We start from the raw sequence: 22,875 nt of genomic DNA, 5'->3' as shown, positions 1-22,875 counted from the left end.
TAGGTCACAAAAAGAGCCTAAATAAATTCAAAAAGATTGAAATTGTACCAACCAACTTCTCAGAGCACAAAGGTATGAAGCTAGAAATAAATTATGCAAAGAAGACAAAAAATCCCACAAACTCATGGAGGCTTAACAACATGCTCCTAAATAACCAATGGATCAATGACCAAATAAAAAGAGATCAAGCAATACATGCAGATAAATGACAATAGCTCAACACTGCAAAATTTGTGGAACGCAGTGAAGGCTGTGCTAAGAGGGAAGTATATTGCAATACAGGCTTACCTCAGGAAAGAACAACAATCCCATATAAACAGTCTAAACTCACAATGAAACTAGAAAAGGAAGAAAAATGAGGCCCAATGTCAGTAGAAGGGGGACATAATAAAGATAAGAGACATGTAAGAAAATGAAACTGGATTATTATCTAACTCCATACACAAAAGTAAACTCGAAATGGATCAAAGACCTAAATGTAAGTCATGAAACCATAAAACTCTTAGAAAAAAACATAGGCAAAAATCTCTTGAATATAAACATGAGCAACTTTTTCCTGAACACATCTCCTTGGGCAAGGGAAACAAAAGCAAAAATGAACAAATGGGACTACATCAAGCTAAAAAGCTTTTGTACAGCAAAGGACACCATCAGTAGAACAGAAAGGCATCCTGGAATATGGGAGAATATATTTGTAGATGACATATCTGACAAGGAGTTAACATCCAAAATCAGCAAAATGCAAATTAGAACCACAATAAGATATCACCTCACACCTGTTAGGATGGCCAACATTGAAAAGACTAGGAACAACAAATGCTGGCAAGAATGTGGAGAAAGGGGAACCCTCCTACACTGCTGGTGGGAATGTAAATTACTTCAACCATTGTGGAAAGCAATATGGAGGTTCCTCAAAAAACTAAAAATATACCATTTGACCCAGGAACCCCACTCCTAGGAATTTACCCAAAGAAAACAAGTTCTCAGATTCAAAAAGACATATGCACCCCTATGTTTATCACAGCACTATTCACAATAGCCAAGATATGGAAGCAACCTAAGTGTCCATCAACAAATGAATGGATAAAGAAGATGTGGTACATACACACAATGGAATATTATTCAGCCATACGAAGGAAACAAATCCTACCATTTGCAACAACATGGATGGAGCTAGAGGGTATTATGCTCAGTGAAATAACCCAGGCAGAGAAAGACAAGTACCAAACGATTTTCCTCATTTGTGAAGTTTAATAATGAAACAAAACTGAAGGAACAAAACAGCAGCAGACTCATAGACTCCAAAAAGGGACTAGCATTACCAAAGGGGAGGAGTGGCAGAAGGTGGGTGGGGAGGGAGGGAGAAGGGGATTGAGGGGTATTATATTAGTACACATTGTGTAGGGGGTGTCATGGGAAGACAGTGCAGCACAGAGAAGACAAGTAGTGACTGTGGCATCTTACTACACTGATGGACAGTTTCTTCAATGGGGTATGGGGGGGACTTGATAATATGGGTGAATGTAGTAACCACAATGTTTTTCATGTGAAACTTTGTAAGAGTATATATCAATGATACCTTAATAATAAAAAAAATTGTATTTGAGAGGGGAATGAGTATGGCATTAAGGAGGAAAGTGTGAGGCAGTTATTTTGCAAAGGAGAAATCCGCAAAAGCTTTAATAGCACCACATAGTTTCCCTTTGTTGCTGACTAGCATAATCCAGATGAGGCCATACCTTTAACTCTGATCACAAAATGAGGATTACAGAGCATAGCCTCAGAGATAGACATGAACATGAGAAAGAAACAAATTGTTACTGTCAAAATTATGAATATTTTGGAGACATTCGTTTTTGTCATTTTGCCCAAGGTGACTGATCCACAAGGGTTCAGAGAGCTTAGCTAATTTGCCTAGAATCACAAGGCTAGTAAATTGTAGAGCCAGGATTTCAGTCCAGTGGGTCTAATTTCAGAACCTGTGCTTATACTCACTCTTGTGTAGGAGGAAGAATTTCCTAGACTTTATGTATAGGATAGACAGGAACAGGGAGTCTAGAGACAAGGAGACCATTTAGGAACACTGTAAATATGAGGTTATGAGAATCTGGAAAAGGATGCTTATTCAGGGACTATGATTTATGTAGAGCAGGTACTTCATAAACAACACTTGAAAAGTTGAATGAATGGGGTTTTCTGACTACAGGTGCCAGTAAGCACTACTGTCACCACCACATTCTGGGTAGCCATTTTCTTTATTGTAATTCTTTGCTTTTCCCACACATCATTGCTGGCCGAGTCACTGAGTCACAGACAGCTTCCCTGAGAATAGCTTTCCTCAGGAAGGGCTCAGTCTGCACTCTCCAGACACATGGAGGCCACTCTGCCCTTTTGTTAGATCCTCAGTTGGCATTGCCACGGCTCTTCATTGCCTTTTCCCATCCTTTCCTTTGCAGGTTCAGTGCTGTCAACTGAAATTTAATTCACTCTTCCATCATGCTATTTATAATGTCCCAGCAGAAAATCCTCTTGGTGTTATTCTTTCCCCTTGCCCTTTCCTTCACCCTTTTTTGTGCATTTGGTACTAAAGATGGCACATGTGGTTATTAAAAGATAAAAGAAGTTTCTCTTCAGTTTCACAAGTGCAATTCTTTTCTGATTTGGGGTCATGTAGAACCTGGGAATCAAGCCCACATTTCCAATCTATACTCCCTGCCACCTGAGTCCTCATGCCAGGAAATCAATCATGTAATTCTCATGATTGCTGTACATGAGTCTAAGCAGGTCCTATATGTTACCAGCAGTTGGAAAACAGGGGTAATGAAGAAGAGCAGAGGAAGGAAAAATGGTAGGATGAAAAGAATGGGGTGAGGAAGAAAAAGTGGTGAGACAAAATATGTCAACCTTACCTTGTACTACAAGCATGCATTCTTATGTTCAAGATGTCCACTTAATACCATTTTTTTCTTATGTGAAGAAGCTGATACCATTTTCTGTGGATAACACTGGTATGATATTCTTGAACTTAATTTTTACAGGAATGAATAATTTTGTAAATATCTGACACAGATTTTTATAAATTTTTTTAAAAAGGATGGTTTAATGTGAAAAATCTATTTCTGTTAGATAGTATGCCTCTCATAATGTGATCATCTTATACATTATAATCTTGGAAAGAATATTCTGTGAAATCATGAAGGGTGGAGCTTCATAATGAACCATACTCACTTTCAGAGATGTTGAGTAGCTGGATTTCAATCCATGCATTAAGCCGTGAGAACACAAAGATGAAAGAGACACAGTCCGAGAGTGAACTGGAGACTTGTGCAGTAATTCAGGTAGAAGAAAGGAGGTGGTGGGAATGGTGGAAGGCTTCCTAGATGATGTGAAGGATCATCTTAGTGAGTCTTGAGTGAGCAGAATTTGGTACTAAGAAAACAATGATGTGGTCCTAAACAAGGGAACCAGCTGTTAAAATCGTCCTTCAAATAAGCTGTATGAAAGCCTTTCAGACATCATTAAAATCTATACTTTCTTTTTATCCTACTCTTTATGTTAGTGATTTTAGTAGAATCAATAAGTTCTTTATTTTTTATTTTCTCACGTTCCTTTATCAGGTAATTAATTTGGATCCCACTTATTTGGAACTTATTTTGACACAATTTAGGCTTAAATAGATAGACTGCAATATACTTGGAAAGAAATACAACTGCATTTCTGTTTATTCTATCATTTATCTTTCAATCCAGATATATCTCACACTGAATTAGTGAAGTTGCCCTTCAGCTTGTGAAAAAACTTTGGCCTTTTTAATATGGCAATATCTATGGCAACCCTTTCCAATCAGCAGACTTTCTGAACTGGGTGCATTGGCTACTTGGGACCAAGGATTTGGGCATAACCTTGTTTCTGCTGCTGGCAGCTGTCCAGGCACAAAATCTCCTGCTGCTGATGTTTCTCACCTTCTATATTTAACAGATGGGCTTATTGAACTTCCTTCAGTGTCCACCAGCCAATGAACAGGAAGCGGAATACGATAGGTCTGGGGTGAATCATAAACGCTATTCTAAGGTTGCAGGACTCTTCCCTGCTTTTCCCTTGCCCAAAACCAAGGAGCAACTTTGGGAAAAATCACAAAGTCAAAATGACTGATTCAGAATTCAAAAACCTCAAGCAGAAACTCAGGGCTGCTCAGGAATCCTATTAAATTTCTCCATTTCTATGTGATGACTGTACCATATCATCTCTTTTTTCCTCAAACCTCCCACACATCCTCCTCCTACTGATGACCCAGACTCATACTTCATTGAGAAAATAGAAGTCATTGGAAATGAACTCTATCATCTCCCCACCACAAAAACCTTCCAACTTGGTGCCTTGGCATCCAAATTCTCTTTCCTTCACAATGAAGGAGTTGTTCCTCCTCCACCAAGAAGGGCTATCTGTCCACTTGTGCTCTGGATCCCATTACCTTTTGGGTTATCAAAGACTTTACTCCTTGAGGGGACTCATGCTTTCCCTCAGCAGTAATATCTCACTGTTCATTTAATCATTCCCATCATCATACAGACATGCTCTGGCATTTCCTGTCTTCTAAAACATTTTTTTCATATAACTATATATGCTGTTTTAGTCCCTGCCCTGTTTTTCTGTTCTCCTTCACAACCAGATTCCTGAGTATCCCCTTCATCTTCCCCTTCTTCCCCTTCATCTGTCTTCCACTCTTCAACCCAGTGCAATGTGCTTATGTATTTTCTACATGGAACCCTCTCTGATAAGGTCACAACATCCCTCAGGTCACCAAATCCAAGGGACTTCTTTCCCACCATCTTACTTGACTTCTCAGCAATAGTTGTCAAAGTTCACACGCAATGTTTTTGAAGCATGCTTATCTCTTGGCTTCCAGGATTATTTTCTTAATTTCCTTCTACTTGTCAATCTCCTTTTTTTGGAATCTTTTCTTAAATGTTGGCATTTCTCAGTTTGTCTTTGGTCTTTAGCTTGTCTTTTGCCTAAATTCTTTTCTTATTTATATTATCCACTTCCACTGATTTCAATTTTTTGTATTGGTTTCTTCTATCTCCTCTGAGTCCCAGTCTTGTATATCTAATTTATTTCTTACATCTTCACTAGTATAAATTATGAACATCACATATTCAAATGCCCCAAATGGAACACTGAGTTCCTTGTCCTCATTCAACTTGAGCAACTCCTCAACCAGCTGATCAGGACAAAACCTAAGATCCATTCTTTCTTTTGAAAATTATATTGAGGTGAAATGCACATAACATAAAATTAACCATTTTAGTGTGAACAATTTAGTAGACAATCACAGGTTGTTGCTCTATCTGGTTCCAAAACTTTTCCTCACCCCAAAGGAAATATTGCACCCATTAATTAATTACTCCCCATCTTCTTCTCCTCCTAGCTCCTACAAACCATCAATATGTTTTCTGTCCCTGAGGATTTACTTTATTTCATATAAGTGGAATTATACAATATGTGATCTTTCGTGTCTGGCTTATTTCACTTAGTATAATGTTTGGAGGTTCACCTGCACTGCAACACGTTTCAGTATTTCATTTCCTTTTTATGGCTGGGTAATAGTCCATCATATGCATATCTCACAACTTGTCCATTCATCCAGTGATGGACATTTGGGCTGTTGCCACCTGTTGGCTATTTTGACTAGTCTAAGATCAATTCCCAATCTACCTTCTCCTCATTTTCATATCCAGTCCATCAGGAAATCTAGCTTATTCATGCCCAGACATATCTTAACCCATCTCCTTCTCATCAGCCTATTTCTGCTTTCCTATAGAAGGCCTTTGTTATTTCTATCCTCTGTTACTTCAAAACACTCCTCCAGAGTGTCTTTCTTCTACTTTTTCTTGCACTCCATTCCTTGTCTTGTTACAGAAAGTGTTACACAGCAGCAAGAGCAGTAACTTTAAAAAATGAAAATTATTTTGTATATTGTCTCAGTCAGTTTGGGTTGCTATAACATAAATTTATTTCTCACCATCTGGAGGCTGGAAGTTCAAGATCAAGATGTTACCATGGTCAACGTCTGGTGAGGACCCTCTTCTGGTTGCAGACTGCCATTTTCTCATTGTTTCCCCAAATGGCAGAAAGGAGAGAGAGCGCTCTGGGGTCCTTTTTCATATGGGCACTAAGCCTATTAATGAGGGCTCTACCCTCATGACCTAATTACTTCCCAAAGGACCCATACCTAATACCATCACATTTGGGATTAGAATTTCAACATATGAATTTTAGGGACACAAATATTCAGTCTATTTTGTGTACATACATATATAATAATGTTATGTATAGAACTTAACTTTTGTTGCATGCTTATTATGTCTTAGTTACTGTTCTATGGGTTTCCCATTAAGTAATTCATTTACAACCTCAATGAAGTAAATAACTATTATTATTGTAGTTTGCCAATAAGGAAAGAAAGTAACTTGAGCCAAGATTTGAACCTCAGTAACCTGTTTCATGAGCCTGTGCTCTGATTGCTATGCTAGATTATCTAAATCACATCATGTCTTTTTTAAAAGTTGTTCAATGTTTTCTATTTTACTAATGATATGAGCCATAATCTAAAGGCCCTGTACAAGCTGAACCTTGACTATTTGTCCACCTTTATCTTGTTACTCTGTCCATTACTCACCCTGGTTTAGTGACTTCTTCCCTCAGGCTCTTTATCACATTCATTCCCTCCTGCCTTCAAGTCTATGCACATCCTCTTCCCTCAACCTAAAACATTCATTTTTCTATTCATCCTTCATATCTCAGCTTAAGTGACAATTCCTCCAGGTGCCTATTTCTGTGATAAGTACTCTTCCCTTGTGGTTGGTTCTCTCTCATCTTTTATTTAAAGTGCATTTTGTAGTTATATTCTTTCTTTCTTTCTTTTTTGCTTATTTTATTTGTTTGTTAAACCTCTAGAATATAAGTCTCCTGAGGTCAAGGACGATGCTTATATTTATATGTTTGTTTTAGTCATAATTAAATCCCCTGGTTTTTTCACAGTTCCTGGCACAGGTTGAATTAATGAACAAAGGGCTCCAATACTATACTTTATGTAGGGAAGAACTTAATTGAATTAAGTTGAATTGAATTGAATTGAATTACCCAGAATTTATTTTGGTCTTTTTATAGTTCTTTGCATACCTCTTCTCTGCCCCGTCAGTGGAGAAAAAGAAAAGGAACTGTGCTCGGTTCCATATGTTGCTAAGTAGTTGTCAACTTTATTGCCCTGGGCAAGCATTGGTAGAATTCCACATTTGACCCCAGAGAAGATTAAGTAGAACTTGTCCAAACAAAATACAGTCTAGCAACATCTGGTCTCTTTGTGGTGAAGGTTGAAGAGCTTGCTGGTTGGTGGCTCCTTGTTTTCCCTCAGCATTTTTACTCACTTTTTTTTTTAAAGTAATAACACTTGGAGTTATTAGAGCAGACACCTGGCACATTGGTCAGGCAGTACAGCTTTACCTTATAATCAGCCCATCAAGGAGATGAAAATAATACCATGCCACAGTATGGCAATTTTAAGACTGTAAGAAGCAAGACAATACTGAGCCTGTGACAACCCACATTCTGCCAACACTATAGATAATGAGTTCACAAATTGCCTACTCCAAGCTCTCCCACAAGAGTTTGTTTCCAAAGAAATACTCGCCTCTTAATTCTGAGAATGACACTAGGGAAAGGAAGAGGCAGAGTTGTGTGAAGTGTCCCAGTGAGTAGCTTTCTGCTACAGACTGACCTTAAAATTGCACAGCTGTTATCCCTTAGAATAATCAGGAAAACAGAGGCTCAGAAATCATGACAGTTGTCAATCATTGACTGCTGGAGTATTTATGTGCTATTTTAACCATTTTGCAAAGTAAGAATTACCTTTTTTTTCTTGTGTCAGATTAGGAAACTGAAGTCTCAAGAAATTAGCAACCTGTCCTCTGCCATTTAACTAGTAAGTGTGAAAGCTAGAATTCTAACCCATGTCTGAGTGGCTCTAAAGCCACATCGATATCTGGATGCCACACTAATTTCAATATTAAAGTTAAAGACTATTAACTACAAATAATTTAAATATTCAATATATGTATTTGTAAAAGTTAAACCTCAAAACTGGATACATTGTGTATCATTAACAATAGTCCATTATGTCTTAATGTATTTGACTTCTTGACCAATTATTTTAATCAAGATATTAATAGCACCTATTTAATGAGGGTTTCCATCATCCCAGGTGCTGTGTTATTTATATTATCTTATTTATCTATAAAAACTCCATGAGATGGATTATATGATTATCTTCATCCTTCATCCTGGATAAAGTGAAGGTTCCTATGGTCAGGATTCTCCCCTGGCCCTGATCAGCTGGCTCACTACGCATGTGTGGCCAATACATCATCATTGACTCTATATAAAGAGCTCCGTCCAGTGCTCTGGGTGACTCGGGGTATGGCTGCAAGGCTGCAGGAGAGCAGAGACGAGACTGGAGTGGTGGCAGCACCGAGGACAGAAAAACTGAGACAGCTGCAGGGATAGAGAGGCCCAGAGGCAGAGATTGGCTTACTGCAGGTCAACTTGCTCTGATGCGGGGGAAAAAAAACTACTTAAAGTTGACAACTACTTAGATGTGGGAATCCTGGACCCTACCTACTCTTAAGCAGTTTAGTGAGAAAATATTCTAGTGTGGAAGATCCAGTGAATAAATATCAAGGAATTCATGTTAAAAGAAATATATATTTGTAATATTGGTTCAATGGGTGAAGGTCTATTGTGTGCAAAAAACTATAGTCTAGGAGCTGGTATGTGAATTTTGAACAGGTATCTGAAAATTGTAAGATACAGATTATTAGAGACGGAAGAAAAGTTGGAGAGGAAGCCAAGCGTTATTAAAGAGCACAGATGCAGGATGTAGCAACTTGGTTGGCAAGTGACGGGCATGGCTAGAACCGGAATCTGTGATAGAGATCCAGGGAGGGAAAGATAGATTTCTGGACAAGCTGGCATGACCTCAGAGTGCTCAGGCGGACTTTGTTCTTTAAACGACTCCAGGCATTGTTTAGACGCTCCTATTTGCCACTGTCTCTCTGTGTCATTCCTCAGGCCTTCTGTAGATCTTAAACATGAAGCAGTGTTCTTCTTTGGTCTCACACAGTTGACATATTTAATCTATAGCCTTCAATTATCTTGTGGGTATGCCTTCCCAGCTTTAGAGAAGTCTTATGCATAAAAATTGCTACATTTCCCACTTACGGAAATATCCTGTAATATAAAACAGACATTGTTGATCAGCACTTAAGTGATCAACAAGCTTTGATTTCTGAGTTCCTTGATGTGTGGGATATGGGTCTAGGCAATGTTCCTAAAACTTAGGTGTTTTAAAAAAGAACTGACAATGATTCAGAAATTTCTTTTACTTTGATATAAATATTGCTGAGTGAAATCTTTGGGCTTTGTTAAAAATGGTAGAAACTGGAACTTTTTAGACAGACAGTGAATGTGGGTGGTAAGTGAATTTTCAATGGTATTTGAGTCATCAAATTTATCTTGCCATTACTCTGAGTTTGTATTTTTTTGTCTTCAAAAGTAGAATATTTGGAGTGGGGAAATATTTCCTTTTTTATCTTTCATAATGTTTTCAGTTTACTGAAAAGAGAAATAATTAAGGAAAGAAAAGAACAAATGACAATGTTTTGGATAAGTCAAGGTATGACTACTTTATAATGCCAAAGCAGCTAAATATATTTGCCCTTATGATGTGTAGGAGGGACATCCCGCCCAGCAAGCATGTGTAACATTTTCATATTCAAATCCAGCTGTACAAATTACCATTGCAGCAAGCAGTTCATTCTTAAATTTTCCCCACCCAACCCCATCCAGGCCTTAATCACTCTACCATGTTAATTTGTGCAGTGATTAAGAGCAAGGCTTTTGCCTGGGTTTATATCCCAACACTGCTATTCAGTAGCATACTGTCAAGCAAAGTATATAAACTTGTTACTAAGCTCTGTAACTATAATAATACTAATATTGTCTTTATAATAATAAGGCTGATTTTTTTGAGATGAAAGTTATAGTCTGTCTTGCCAATGGGTTTCAGCCCCAGGCAAGTTCACTATGGATTCAATGAGACTGAGAAATAATAATGGAATGTTCTTGGCATGAAAGGATTTATTTCCAACTTTATTCCCATAGGGGCAGGTCAATCACTAGAATCCCATCTATTTATAGCAAGTCTGCATGCAGCACCCTGGTCTCTGCCTCTGGGCCTCTCTGCCCCCATAACCGTCTCAGTCTCTGTCCTTGGCGCTGCCACTACTCCAGCCTCTGCTCTCCTGCAGCCCTACAGCTGTGCCACCATGTCACCCAGAGCACTGGGCAGAGCTCTTTATATATAAAGTCAATAGCAATGTCTGGCCCACATGTGTATAGTGAGCTAGCCAACCAGGGCCAGGTGACAATCCTGGCCATAGGAACCTTCACTTTATCTACATTCCACCCCTCCAGGATTCTCGCCTCTCAACAATGTGCCCTCAGTCTTCTGCAATGTCCCTGTGAGAGGAAGCTGCAACACTGAATAACAGCAGAGGCTATAACAATATACAAATAACAAAAATTACAGCAAATTATAATAACCCTCAAGCCTAAGGAGATCCATGGCTACCAAGTGGTCATCCTGGCTGTATTCAAACCAGTTCTACTCAAAAGAGTTAACCAAAAGGACTATGGGTTGGCTTAAAATACCCACCTTCTCCAGCCTCTCCAGCAGAAAGTCTTGCAAACACACAGACCAATCTTGTTGCTTTGACTCTGGCTTCTGCTTCATCCTCACTGGCTGGACCTGCTGCTCCAGTTTTAATTGTTGCCACAGCTCCAGTAACAGTCTATTTGAATTGCCACCCAATTTCTGTCTGCTCCTGCCTTTATCAAATCAACCCACATCTGGGTCCTTGTGGCCTTCAAAGGGCCCTTTAAATTCTTCCTTCAAGTAGCAGACCGCATTTCCTTTCGTGCTTTCATTGCTTGAGCCTGTGTATAGAAGCAGAGCGTAGCGTGCTCCACAACCTGGGGAGGAGACTGCACACTGTCCTGGAGGAACCCGCAGTTGCCAAGTCTTTATTTTCTTTTGGGCTTTCCACCAACTTTGAAACCAGCAGGGATTTCAACTGAGGACTGGCTGATGCCTCTGGCACCAGCAGGGCCTCCACCCCCACCTGTTCATCAAACCTCCGCTCCTCCATTTCTGGGGCTGATGGCTCCACTACATCCTTCACCTGCCCCCGGCACCTGGCAGCCTGCGCTCTGGTGCTGCTGCTTCTTGTGCCACTCCTCATGCTGCTTCCTCTCGGGCTTCCATGACATTATTTACCATTTCCACAGCACCTCGTAGTGATGCCATTTCAGTCACCAACAAAGTTTTATCTCCTCAATAGCACACTGCAGCTCATGTTCTTGTTCTGCCTCTTCTCGTGCTTCCCGAAGGAGGGCATCTTTCTCAATAATGTGAAAAGAAAACTCCCCACCATTCCCGCAGCCTCACAGGCACTCTCTTTCTCTAAGGAATTCTCTGTTTTGCTGAGAGCCAACTTTACTGCCTCAGGTGTTGTCCACCTCTTCCCAGTCTCCGGGTGAAACACAGTCCTCTAGGAGGCAAGCCACGTGAGACATGTCCACTGGGGTACACTCGAACGTTTCCCCATCCATAGGCACATGCCGCTGAAACACTCCTCCCATGAGGCAGCCTGTTCTTTTCCTTGGTCAACAGTGAATCCTGTCTACATTGCCAATTGTCTTGCCAGTGGGTTTCAGCCCCAGGCAAGTTCACTATGGTTTCAGTGAGACTGAGAAATAATAATGAAATGTTCTTGGGGTGAAAGGGTTTATATCCAACTTTATTCCCATGATGGCAGATCAATCACTAGAATCCCATCCACTCAGAGCAAGTCTGCATGTAGCAAGCGGGTCTCTGCCTCTGAGTCTCTGTCCTCGGTGCTACCACCACTCCAGCCTCCGCTCTCCTGCAGCTGTGCAGCAGCCCAGAACACTGGGTGGAGCTCTTATATAGAGTCAATAGCAATGTATTGCCCACACGTGTGTAGTGAGGTAGCTGACCAGAGCCAGGTGAGAATCCTGGCCACAGGAGGCTTCAGTTTATCCACAGAGTCCATCAAATATTGTGCTTATATAATATTTCATTTAATCCTCAAAATGAAGCCATCCATAAATTGGTGTCTATGGGGAAGTTGGGGTTCCTTTGGCCAGGATCCTCACTGAACTTAAACCACCTGATGATGTAAGTGGCCTGTTGCTAGGCTATCACTTCCACACCTTTAGGCAATAAGCTATTATTGTACTATATAGAGAGCTTGGCCCAGTGCTCTGGGTGGAGGCAGAGGTGCTAGTGCTCGACTTACTGCAGGGAGAACAAGTGGAGTAATAGACCCTTCCACCCCAAAGAAACATTCTACTGCCATTTCTTAGGTCACACTGAATCCACAGTGAGCTTGCCAGGGGCTGAAACCCATTGGCAAGACAGTATCATTACTGTTATCTTTACTTTCCAGTTGGCTGTAAGTGATTTGCTGAGGGTCACATAGGTGGGAAGTGGAAGAGCAGAACTTGAAACTAGGCAGTGTGATTTCAGAACTTACATCTTTAGTCACTCTGCTACACCATCTTTGTATAATTGTTCTTATTTGTGAAGCTAGTTCCCTAGATCCAGTTAGTCATCCTGAAGCTTTCTATAGTCCCTAGGTGGCCTGAGAACACAGGACAATCACCTCCCTCTGCAAGGTGCCCATATACTTCCAATGAGCTGAGATTATTTTGGTTGTCTTTTGTGGGAAATCACATTCCAAAGATGCCCTATGATTTTTCCTTTATCTAAAGAGTCACCTTGAATATTCATTGTATTCCCATAAAACTCTAAAACTTTCACAGTAGCCCTATGTGGTAGGTCCCATTATTCCCATTTTACAAATGAAAACCTGAGGCTCAGAAAAACCAAATGACTATTCCAAAGTCGCACAATTAGTCTGCATCCAGAAATCTCTTGACTTGAGGTGGTCTACATTAGAGATGTGACTAAATTAGAGTAAAAAATTATTTTTATCTTTACTAGACATCATCTGGAGTGTCTAGATTGTCCTCATTTCATAGCAACACTAAATTCTAAAGATGAACTTTGAATCAATAATCTCCTGGGTTTGTTTAAAAACGAAAAAGCCATGCTTAACTTTTATTTTTCTGTGCATCTTTGAGAAAGAAATGGTTTACTACAAAAGCTCTGACTATATCTCTGTGAAATTTACATGCATGCTGTGAAATGACCTTTGAGTTCATGTTCTTGGACTATGCCTCCCACCTACTTGCAGGGGGTGATGAAACTGGACAGATGCTTCCTGGGGGTAAGGTAAAGATGTAGCTAATATGCAGGCCCTTCCAAACACTGGAAAGGAGTTCTACAATAGCACCAAAAGACCCCCTCAGCCTTCTGTTCCACTGATGGCTTCTCAATGATCTGTTTGCACATTCTTTTCCTGCTTGGTAATTAGCACCAGCTGTCTCAACTTAAAAGGAAGGAATCCCTTTGAAATCCTCCCTATCCTCCATGAAATGTGCTACTGAAATGTGCTAATTAGTAACCGGACTTAGGACAACACAGACATGTGTTTCCTGTGAGGACTGTAGAAGGAAGAGGAGGAGGGATATGAACATCTGTTTAGTTGCATATGTGTGCATATACTTTTCTAATTTCCAAAGTGACATTTTAAATGAAAAAATATCTGCCCCAATGTTATTGGCAGACAGTAGCCAAGACCCAGACCCCCTATCCATTGACTTCTCTCTCTTTATTTGTACTCCCTGCTCAAGGTTCACAGTATTTTCGGTGCAGGGAGCAGGTTCAGTGGAGTAGTCCCCCTCTACCTCAACAAACTGACTTTCCTGTTATCCCCTCACTCTTTACCAGAGTATCAGGAATCCAGAGAAATAAAAAATAGCTCCTCTTCCTTTGGGGACCACTGTCCCAGAGTAAGTTGATAGCCTAGTGAGTCTGTAACAATCAGCACACCCTGGAATCTGAGGAGAGATCATAGAAACATAGGCGATCATTGTGTTGAATGCACTTAGCTAAAAATGGAGAAGACATTGGTTTGCCAGTTTAAACTGCAAGTATGTGAAAATCTGTGTCTTCACCAATCATTTTGAGCAACAAATTGCAGTGTTTGAAACTGACTTCCTGGTCTGGGGGCAAGAGTAACTCATGACATGGAAGGAAAACCAGCTGATTTTATGGGAGCATGTGGGGATTTATTGACAGGATGAAGGGAGCTCACTGGAGGCTTGGGAAAAGGGTGGGCAGCATCTTTTACCTCAAAGGTCATATTCCCTTGGAGCAGTTGCTGCCATCACAGCAGTGTTTCTTGACACTCCAGAAGCTGCTGCTTCAATAATCAGCTCCCCGATTATTCTCATACTCTCACTCTACAGCTCACAGCTTAAAGTCTTGAGGAGAGTGTGTGATAAGTTAAGCTTAGGGCACATCACTACCACCTGCCTGTAAGGTGGGATGAGGACAATAATCAGAAGATCTGCCTGGCTGATGGATAGTTTGGTTGGACGTTTGTTATTTTCCACAAATCACATAACAGTAGTAGAATTCCCCATGAGGAAGTGAGGTAATTCTTGGCAACAAAATTTGGTAAATATCTACTACAGAGACCTACTGGAAAGGGATTCTGTTTGTCCAGTGTCCATCAATTATGATTAGACACAGTCGCACGTGGTAATGCTACGGAGAGACCTGCCCTGCAGGGCTGAATGCCTGACCTAACTGGCCTTGCCCTGGGAAGTCAGTCAATAACTGAGAGTCATGTGCTGCAACTGAGAGGGTCACAGTGTTTGAAGTCACTCAGAGCTCACTCCAAGGACTCCATGTCTCTTGGGCATTAGGTCTATGCTAACTCTGATTGCCTACATAGCACTGACCTATGCTTTTGACCCATTTCCAGATGTCCTGTCTTTGATGTCTGTGGGATATTGGGTTTTACCTTGGCTGCCTGGTTCTCCAGGTTGGTGATTTTTAGGCTCTCTCCAGCTGAGTAGTCCAGATAAGAATGTCAGGTTGCTATTTTTTCTCCCAGATGTTTGCTCTTCTAACTGTGCTAGGCTTTGCTACTTGGACTCCCACAGCTATAGCAGACATCACCATTCTTTTTCTTTCATGCTTCTGGATAGAGACAAAGGGAAGAAGGGAGAATAAAAATATCATTGTGTGTTTTTTTGGAGATAGAATGGATTGATACGTGTGATACAAGTGTTCCACACCCAATGCTGGCTGACTCTCTGCCAAAAATCCGTAACAATCTCTGCTGTCTTGAGAATGAAGTTCAAAATCACTGAAGAGGCAAGCACTTTCCTGAACCCTCTGCTTCATAGTCTAGTTTCAAGTTTTGCCAAGCTACTTTGAATTTCCCAAACAGGCTCTCTCACATCTTCGGCCCTCACACACAGCAGGTCTACCTCTAACATTTGTAGAGCCCAGGATTTGAGTACAAATGGAGGCCACAGGCCATATTTCTAAATTCTTAAAATGTATAGATTGAGTTAACACACTGCTACATAAAACCTGTTCTACCCTCTATCTTTGACAAAAATGCCTTTCCAATACCTGGAAAGCTAGGTTTAGATTTGGAATTCTCAGGCTCTTCAGAATCCCACATCATAATATCACAACACAGGAAAGCACCCCCAGCACCCAGCCCACACCTTCTCTTTCCACCCCTTGATCTGTCGGTTATCACGTTTTTACATGTGGATGTATGGACACCCTAGCCTGCACATCCACACCCTTTACAAATGGCAGTTCCCTTGCACCAAGCACACAAGAAGTTTGGCGCACCCTTGGGAGAATGGAAGAAACCACACAGGTCCTGCAAGGGGGCCTGAAGCCATGGGGGCAGGGCCTTCTGGGGTCCTGGTTTCCAGAGTGTGGTCTAGAATGGAGTGAGTGAAAATGGGCTCTGGGTGGGTATGACCTTTTGCTTTCCAGACTCTGTACCCATGGGGAGGAGCACAGCTAGAGGAGCACAGGAACAGAGGTCCTATTGATGGCTTTGAGGGTAGTTCTGGCACACATTTTCCCATCTGCCTAGGATGCCCTTCCTCCTACATTATCTGATTGACTCCTATTCATGTCTCAAGTATCAACTAATATTCTACCTCCTTCCTTCAAGAAATCTTCTTAATTCTCTTAAGGTAGATTAACCTGTTTCTCATAAACTGGCTGTAACACTTACTGTGTGACTCTTAAGTGATTGAACCTCTCAGTACTGTAATTTATTTCCAAGACTGAGTTCAAGAAGATGAAAGAGTTAATACATGTAGAATTTTAGAGCGCTGCTTCATTAGAAATAAGTGTTGACTATTAAAACCATTATTATATATTCACACAACATACTGTACGTACTCCTAGAGAAACATATCTCACTGTTTTATCATTACATGTTTCTCACACCTTTCTCTTTCAACAGAAAAAGTGCTTCTTGAAAGATAAGACTTAATTTTATTTAATTTTGTATTCCTAACACAAAACCCAACATATATAACATAGCAGGTGCTCTTTAAATATATATGGAATAGATGAACTGCCTCAAGGGGAGTTGGAATTTTCCACTGGAAATGTCTATACTGAAGCTGTCTGTGACCATCTATAAGAAAAACCATTGGGAGGCTAAACTCAATGTCTCAGATCCTTCTGACTTCAGACTCTTAGAAGATTGAGATGGAAATGGTAGAACTGAGCCAGAATCATGTCACAAGTTGGCACAGAGAAGAAATATTTAAGCAGCAGTCCTGCCCAGGGATTAGATATGCTTGTACAAGACACTTACCCTATGCTCTAGGAAAACTTTATAACCCAAAGCATTCTGTTATATAATATTGTATTTGTCTTTATCTGAGCCAAAGGATTTGTCAAGCATCATTCCTTGAGCTTTGAGACCACATGTTTCTCAGCATCCTTGATACAGGGAGTATGTCCCTGTTTTCTTTAATTGGACCAGTTTATTCTGAAGACTTGCAGATAAGCAGAGCTCAGGAAATATGGTCAGGAGAAAGTCTTTAATGAGGTTTGCTTGATACAATTATGAAATTGCTCTGCAGAGTCCTCCCCATCATTTACTCAACTGGTTGCTAAGTAATTTCTGATTCAGTCCCACAATTAGAATGAATGGGCCTGGCTGCTGGTTAGTCAGGAAACTTCTGTTCATTATTCATTCATTCATTCATTAGGGCTTGTCTTGAACTGTGATTGGATATAGCAAAATGCTTTGCAGAGTCCAAGAAACAATAAATGAAGGAAAATAGAAAATCCTCCTAAGTGAATTCACTTTTTCCTTTTTCTAATGTCCTGATTACTCATTTAGCTAGTGCGCATAATGAAAATATAACTTTATAGTGCTTAAAACACTGCAAATATGATTTTGCAGTATTAATTAAAAATAGCACCTAAGGACAATATGACATTTTCTTTCTCTCATTAAATAATAATTATATTAAAATAATTATTTTTATTATGACAAACACCTTTATAGTGCTTGTAATGTTTCAGGCACTGAGTACTTTGTGTATGTTAACTCACTTAATTCTCAACAATGATACTAGCAGGTAGGAACTATTATGGGCCTTATTTTATAAATGAGAAAACTGAGGCATAGAGAAAGATTTTGACTAAGATCATATAATAGTGGCAAGGCCAAACTCAATCCATTTGTTTCTAGAGTCTAGTTACCTCATAATTATGCTCTGTGATATAAAGAAATATTTAGTCATTTTTCAACTAGTGCGGCCCCATTGAGCAGATTTTAAATGGAGGAAAACAAAAGGGAATAATATGAATATAAACATTGTGGTGACTATTTTCAGTTTCATCCATATTTTAAATTTTCTTTTCTGGGCAGCTTGGTCTTGCTATAATGGTCATAATAAAAATAATTAATATAAATTAATAATTAATTAATAAAAGGCCAATTGTGACATGGTTGAATTTTCACTAATGGAATTACACCTTAATATATTGAGCCGATGACATTTTGGCCTTTTTAGGATTTGGGAGTGACCTCACTAATGAGGATCTTTCTTAATGAAATGAAATTGATTCACGCTGAATGAAGCGCAGGATGAGGTATGCTCTATGTCCTTGGAATTCTTGTTACTCCGACTTGGAGGTCTTGTTTCCACGGCAACAGGTCAGGGCAATAACTGTAGCAGGGCTGACATGATGACAAGATTTTAGTTGTAGGTTTGCCCTGTGTTTTTCTTCCCTTTCTTGTAGTCCCACTTCCTGAATACATTCCCTCTTGCATTTGGACTCATCAAAAGTTAAGGATAACCAGTTGTTACAGAAGGGAAACAATAATCAGCATAGTGAAACTTTCTAGAACCTGATAAAAGGAAAAAAGTAGTATTGTTCCCATTAATTAATATGACCTTCTCAGAGGCTGCCTTGCAAAGGCTTTTTAAAAGAGATTTTTTTCTGTTATACATTATGATCATCCTCCCGTCTGTCTTGAGGGTAGGTGGTTGGAAAAATAAAAATAAAAGACAACTTCTCTCCCTCCCTCATTTGAACCTTTTCCTTAAGTGTGTGCTGATAAAAAGGTGGGGTGGGCATATAGAGGGGGAATGCGAAGGAAAGGAGAATGAGCTACTGCCTCTATTATGATGATTTTGATGAGAAAGCTCAGAACCCAAGCCAACTTTTTCTTATTTCTCAAGGTCCGATATATCAAGTCTGTTACTTTTCCTTAAGACAAAAAAATGATTTAGCAACAGTTTAGGAAGAGAGGGCATGTCTAATTGAAAAATAGGAAAGGTATAGATATTATCTCTTGGGTTGATCTAGCTATTAAAGGAAATGATAATTATACTAGAGAACACTTTCGAGTTAATATGTGCCAGGCACTATTCGAAATACCATACTCATACAATCCCCACATTAACCGTATGAGGTGAACTATACTATGATATTTACAGCTATTTTACAGTAGAAATATAAAGATGTGAAATAATTTTCCCATATTTTCAAAACTATTAAATGGTAGAAGTTTTTAAACCCAGTCTGATCATCAGATCTGTGTAATTAACCACCATTCTATGCAGTCTCCTAAAGCCTCGAGTCTTCTAGTGTGATACTTTAACATTTCTGAATTATTGATCCCTGTTCTCATGTATTAGATTTGATAGTATCACCTAGCCCTTCAGCTCCATGTCAAAACACATAGCATTTTTTGTTTATTTCTGTTTGTGTATGCGTAAGTTAAAGAAAATTAAAACTATTTTGACAAAATTTTAAGATTTCTTTAGAGGTAATTATGAACAACTTGGGATGTCACAAGAACAGGTTGAGGAATCACTTGCACAATGTTTGTATCTATGCTCTGTTAATTTTTAGTTGATAGGAAAAACAGCCAGATACTGTGATCTTTGAAATAATTATTTAATCTTTTCCCCTCAAAGTTACCTATAATTTTCCCTCAGTACCTCTATTCCAAATATATCTTAAGATTTAGTGATGCCATAATATGTTTTTAGTTGTTCAGTTTCATACTAATGCAGTATTTTTAGAACAAAGATCAGTAATACTTTGGTTTGTGTTTGGTTTGGGATTAAGCACACAATGCTATTTATTTCTACTTGCAGTTAATATTTAGGTTCCAATTCATCTAGCTTCCAATTCCTGGTGGGTAATAATCATATACATCTATTTGATATGATTTAACTCACAGCATAACCAAATCTTCATCAAAGAAAGTGTTTTACAAATATGGTAATAAAATATTACATCATCATCACTATGGTCTCATACTTTTCATATTATCTATGGTCATTTATTAGATTTCCATTTAACCTATGACATTGAATTACATTACTACCATACCTTAAAGTTTGGGAATAATGACAATTTGAGTGAAATACTTGAATACCTTTTAAACTATGTACCTATATAAGTGTTTAATAAGTATATTCTGAGTAATTTTTATTTTAGGGACCAGTAATAATTCTGCATTTTATAGATTTAAAATACTGAAAACTCTGACTGGCACCGAAATGCTGAATGATAGTGTTTCTCTACCCTCTAGTGGTCTGATGCAGAACTGAAAAGGAAATGGCCTGGGAATTCTGAGACCTGCATCTATTTGGCCATGAATTATAAAAGAAAATGGTAAGAAGAGATTTAAAGCCAGACTTCTGGTATGGGGAAATGTGAACATGGATTTTCATTTCTAATCTGACTTTATAAGCATGACAGAGGGAGTGGTGGTGGCTTTTCAAAAAAAAAAGAAGTTTCCCCTTTAAATTTCTTCTCCTGGAGGAGTGTTGGAGTTTATAATATGTTGAAACAAATGTTCTCTATCATGGTTGCTCATTTGTGACATTACTGACATTTTGGGTTCAATAATTCTTTGTTGTGGGGGTCCCTCTCTGCATTCTAAGGTTTTTAAAATTTGAAATATAGTTGATACACAATATTATATCAGGTACACAACATAGTGAGTGATCCAACAATTATATACATTACTAGATGCTCACTGCCATAAGTGTAGTTGCCATCTAGCAACATATTACAAAGATATATAGCAAAGATATTACAATATTATTGACTATATCTATATTTCCTATGCTGTACTTTCATCCCTGTGACTATTTTATAATTGGGTGCTTGTATCTGTCTATCCCTTCACCTATGTTACCCAGTACCCCCAGCCCCCTTCCCTATGGCTACCACCAGTCTGTTCGGTGTTTATAAATCTATTTTGGTTTTGCACTCTAAGATGTTTAGCAGCTCCCTGGCTTCTTACATACTGTATGCTAGTAGTACCTCCAGTGTGATAATCAAAAACATCTGCAGCATTGCCAAATGTTCCCTGGGGTGTTAGGGGGGAATTTCCTCTGAGAATCATCCTATTAGGTAAGTTGGAAATAGTTTGCCAATCAAAATAAATATTTCATTGAATACTTAGCATGAGTCAGGCCATGTACCTGTATTGTTTAATTAAATCCTTACGAGAATCTTGAGAAGTTCTATTAGTTTCCTCATCTGTAAAATGGAGATAATAAGAGTCAGAGGAGCTGAGTAATTTCGTGACATCACATAAGCAAGTGGTAGAGCCAGCCTTAAAATTCAGGTAGTCTGGCTCTGGAATCTGCATTTGAAAACACTCTTGTACAAAAATATAACTCTTCATTAATTCCCAAAATGGAGTGAAAAAAGAATTACTGATTTACAATAACAATCCACAGATGCCAATATATGATAATTTTCTGAACTGACAAAACAGTAGGGAAAAATAGTGTACTATCATCGTCAAAGGAGGATTTGTTTTTCTACTCACTGAGTGCCCACTCTCTATACAGATAGACATGTTTAAACAAAGTTCCTGCCCTCCAAAGCTTACGTTGTTGCAAGCTATAAGCAAATGAAGAAAGGCATATCTAATATTTCATATAGTAACGTGCTGTGGAAAAAATAAAACACATTAAAGGGAGAGAGGGCCTAAGATGGGGTAGAGTGCTGCTATTTTATATAGCATGGTCAGCAAAGGCCTCTCTGATATGGTGACATTTGAGCAGTGAAAGAATGAGAGTGAGCCAAGTGGAGATGTGGTAGATAAATGGTACAGGTAGTGAGAACAACAGGTGCAAAGGTCCCGAGGTAGGAGCATATTTGAAGTGGGAGCAAGCTGGCTAGCATGGTAAAGGAAGAGCAAAGAGTCAGTGGAACTGGAGCAGAGAGTGTGAGGGAGTAGCAGGAGATGAGACAAAGAGGTGATGAACTTCTTGGCTTTTACTCTGAAATGAAAATGTATTGAAAAGACGTGTCATGATCTGACTTTCAAAGTACTATGCCAGTCTTCTTTCCCTGTTTTGGGAAATAGTTTATCATAATAGTTAAGACCATAAATTCTGGAATCAGACTAACCTCATCTTAAAGGATGCATCTAAGAACTCACTCTCACTTTTCTTCCCTGCCTGCTTGAAGCTCCACTGCCATCTTGACAGACACAGTAACTATCTGGACCCGGAAGTTCATAACCAACTGACCACTTCAGTGGAAACAAATGGTCATTGACGTCCTTCACCCTGGGAAGGCAACAGTGCCTAAGACAGAAATTTGGGAAAACTAGACCAAATGTCCAAGACCACACCAGATGTCATCTTGCATTTGGGCTCAGAACCCATTTTGGTGGTGGCAGGACAACTGGCTTTGGCAGGATTTATGATTCTTTGGATTAGGCAAAGAAAAAACCCAAACAGACCCACAAGACATGGACTGCATGAGAAGAAAAAAACCTCAAGAAAACAGTGAAAGGAACCCAAGAACAGGATGAAGACAAGCAGGGGGACTGCCAGGCCCATGTTGGTGCTGGTGAACGAGCTGGAGACTCGACAACAGAAGGAGCAAAGATTCTGCAGTGACTTTATCTGTGATTATGCAGATTTTTCATGAGAGGATTAATAAATTAAGAACTTAAAAAAACTCACTCTCTGTGAGCTTTGGGACAAGAAACTTATCTGAGCCTCTGTATTCTTGTCTGTAGAAAAGGTATGGCAGTCCCCTAGTTAATCGAACCTAAGTACCATGATGCACCGTGATTTTATATATCTGTAAGAGAATACAAAATACTGCTGATCAATCATGCAGGAGTGTATTGCCAATGGGTTTCAGCCCCAGGCAAGTTCACTATGGATTCAATGTGACCAAAGAAATTGACAGCAATATGTTCTTGGGGTGAAAGGGTTATACCCAACTTTATTTCCAGGTGGCAGGTCAGTCACTAAAATCCTGTT

General features: G+C 39.4%; 1 long non-coding RNA gene and 1 pseudogene across 1 annotated transcript; one reads left to right on the top strand and one right to left on the bottom strand.

The window, feature by feature from the left end:
• Positions 1–13,853: 13,853 nt before the first annotated feature.
• LOC140843618 (uncharacterized) lies at positions 13,854–21,125 on the bottom strand. Its single transcript, XR_012121511.1, has 3 exons — positions 21,067–21,125; positions 15,075–15,253; positions 13,854–14,103 (listed from the first exon to the last, which is right to left on the bottom strand). It is a non-coding gene; the product is annotated as an uncharacterized lncRNA (long non-coding RNA).
• A 573-nt stretch (positions 21,126–21,698) lies between these two features.
• On the top strand, positions 21,699–22,503 carry LOC108385529 (small ribosomal subunit protein eS24 pseudogene; annotated as a pseudogene).
• The last annotated feature ends 372 nt before the right edge of the window (positions 22,504–22,875 follow it).

The sequence above is a fragment of the Manis javanica genome, chromosome 10 (genome assembly GCF_040802235.1).
Source record: "Manis javanica isolate MJ-LG chromosome 10, MJ_LKY, whole genome shotgun sequence".
In the NCBI taxonomy this organism is placed as follows: domain Eukaryota; kingdom Metazoa; phylum Chordata; class Mammalia; order Pholidota; family Manidae; genus Manis; species Manis javanica.
This window is presented reverse-complemented; position numbering and strand designations above follow the sequence as displayed.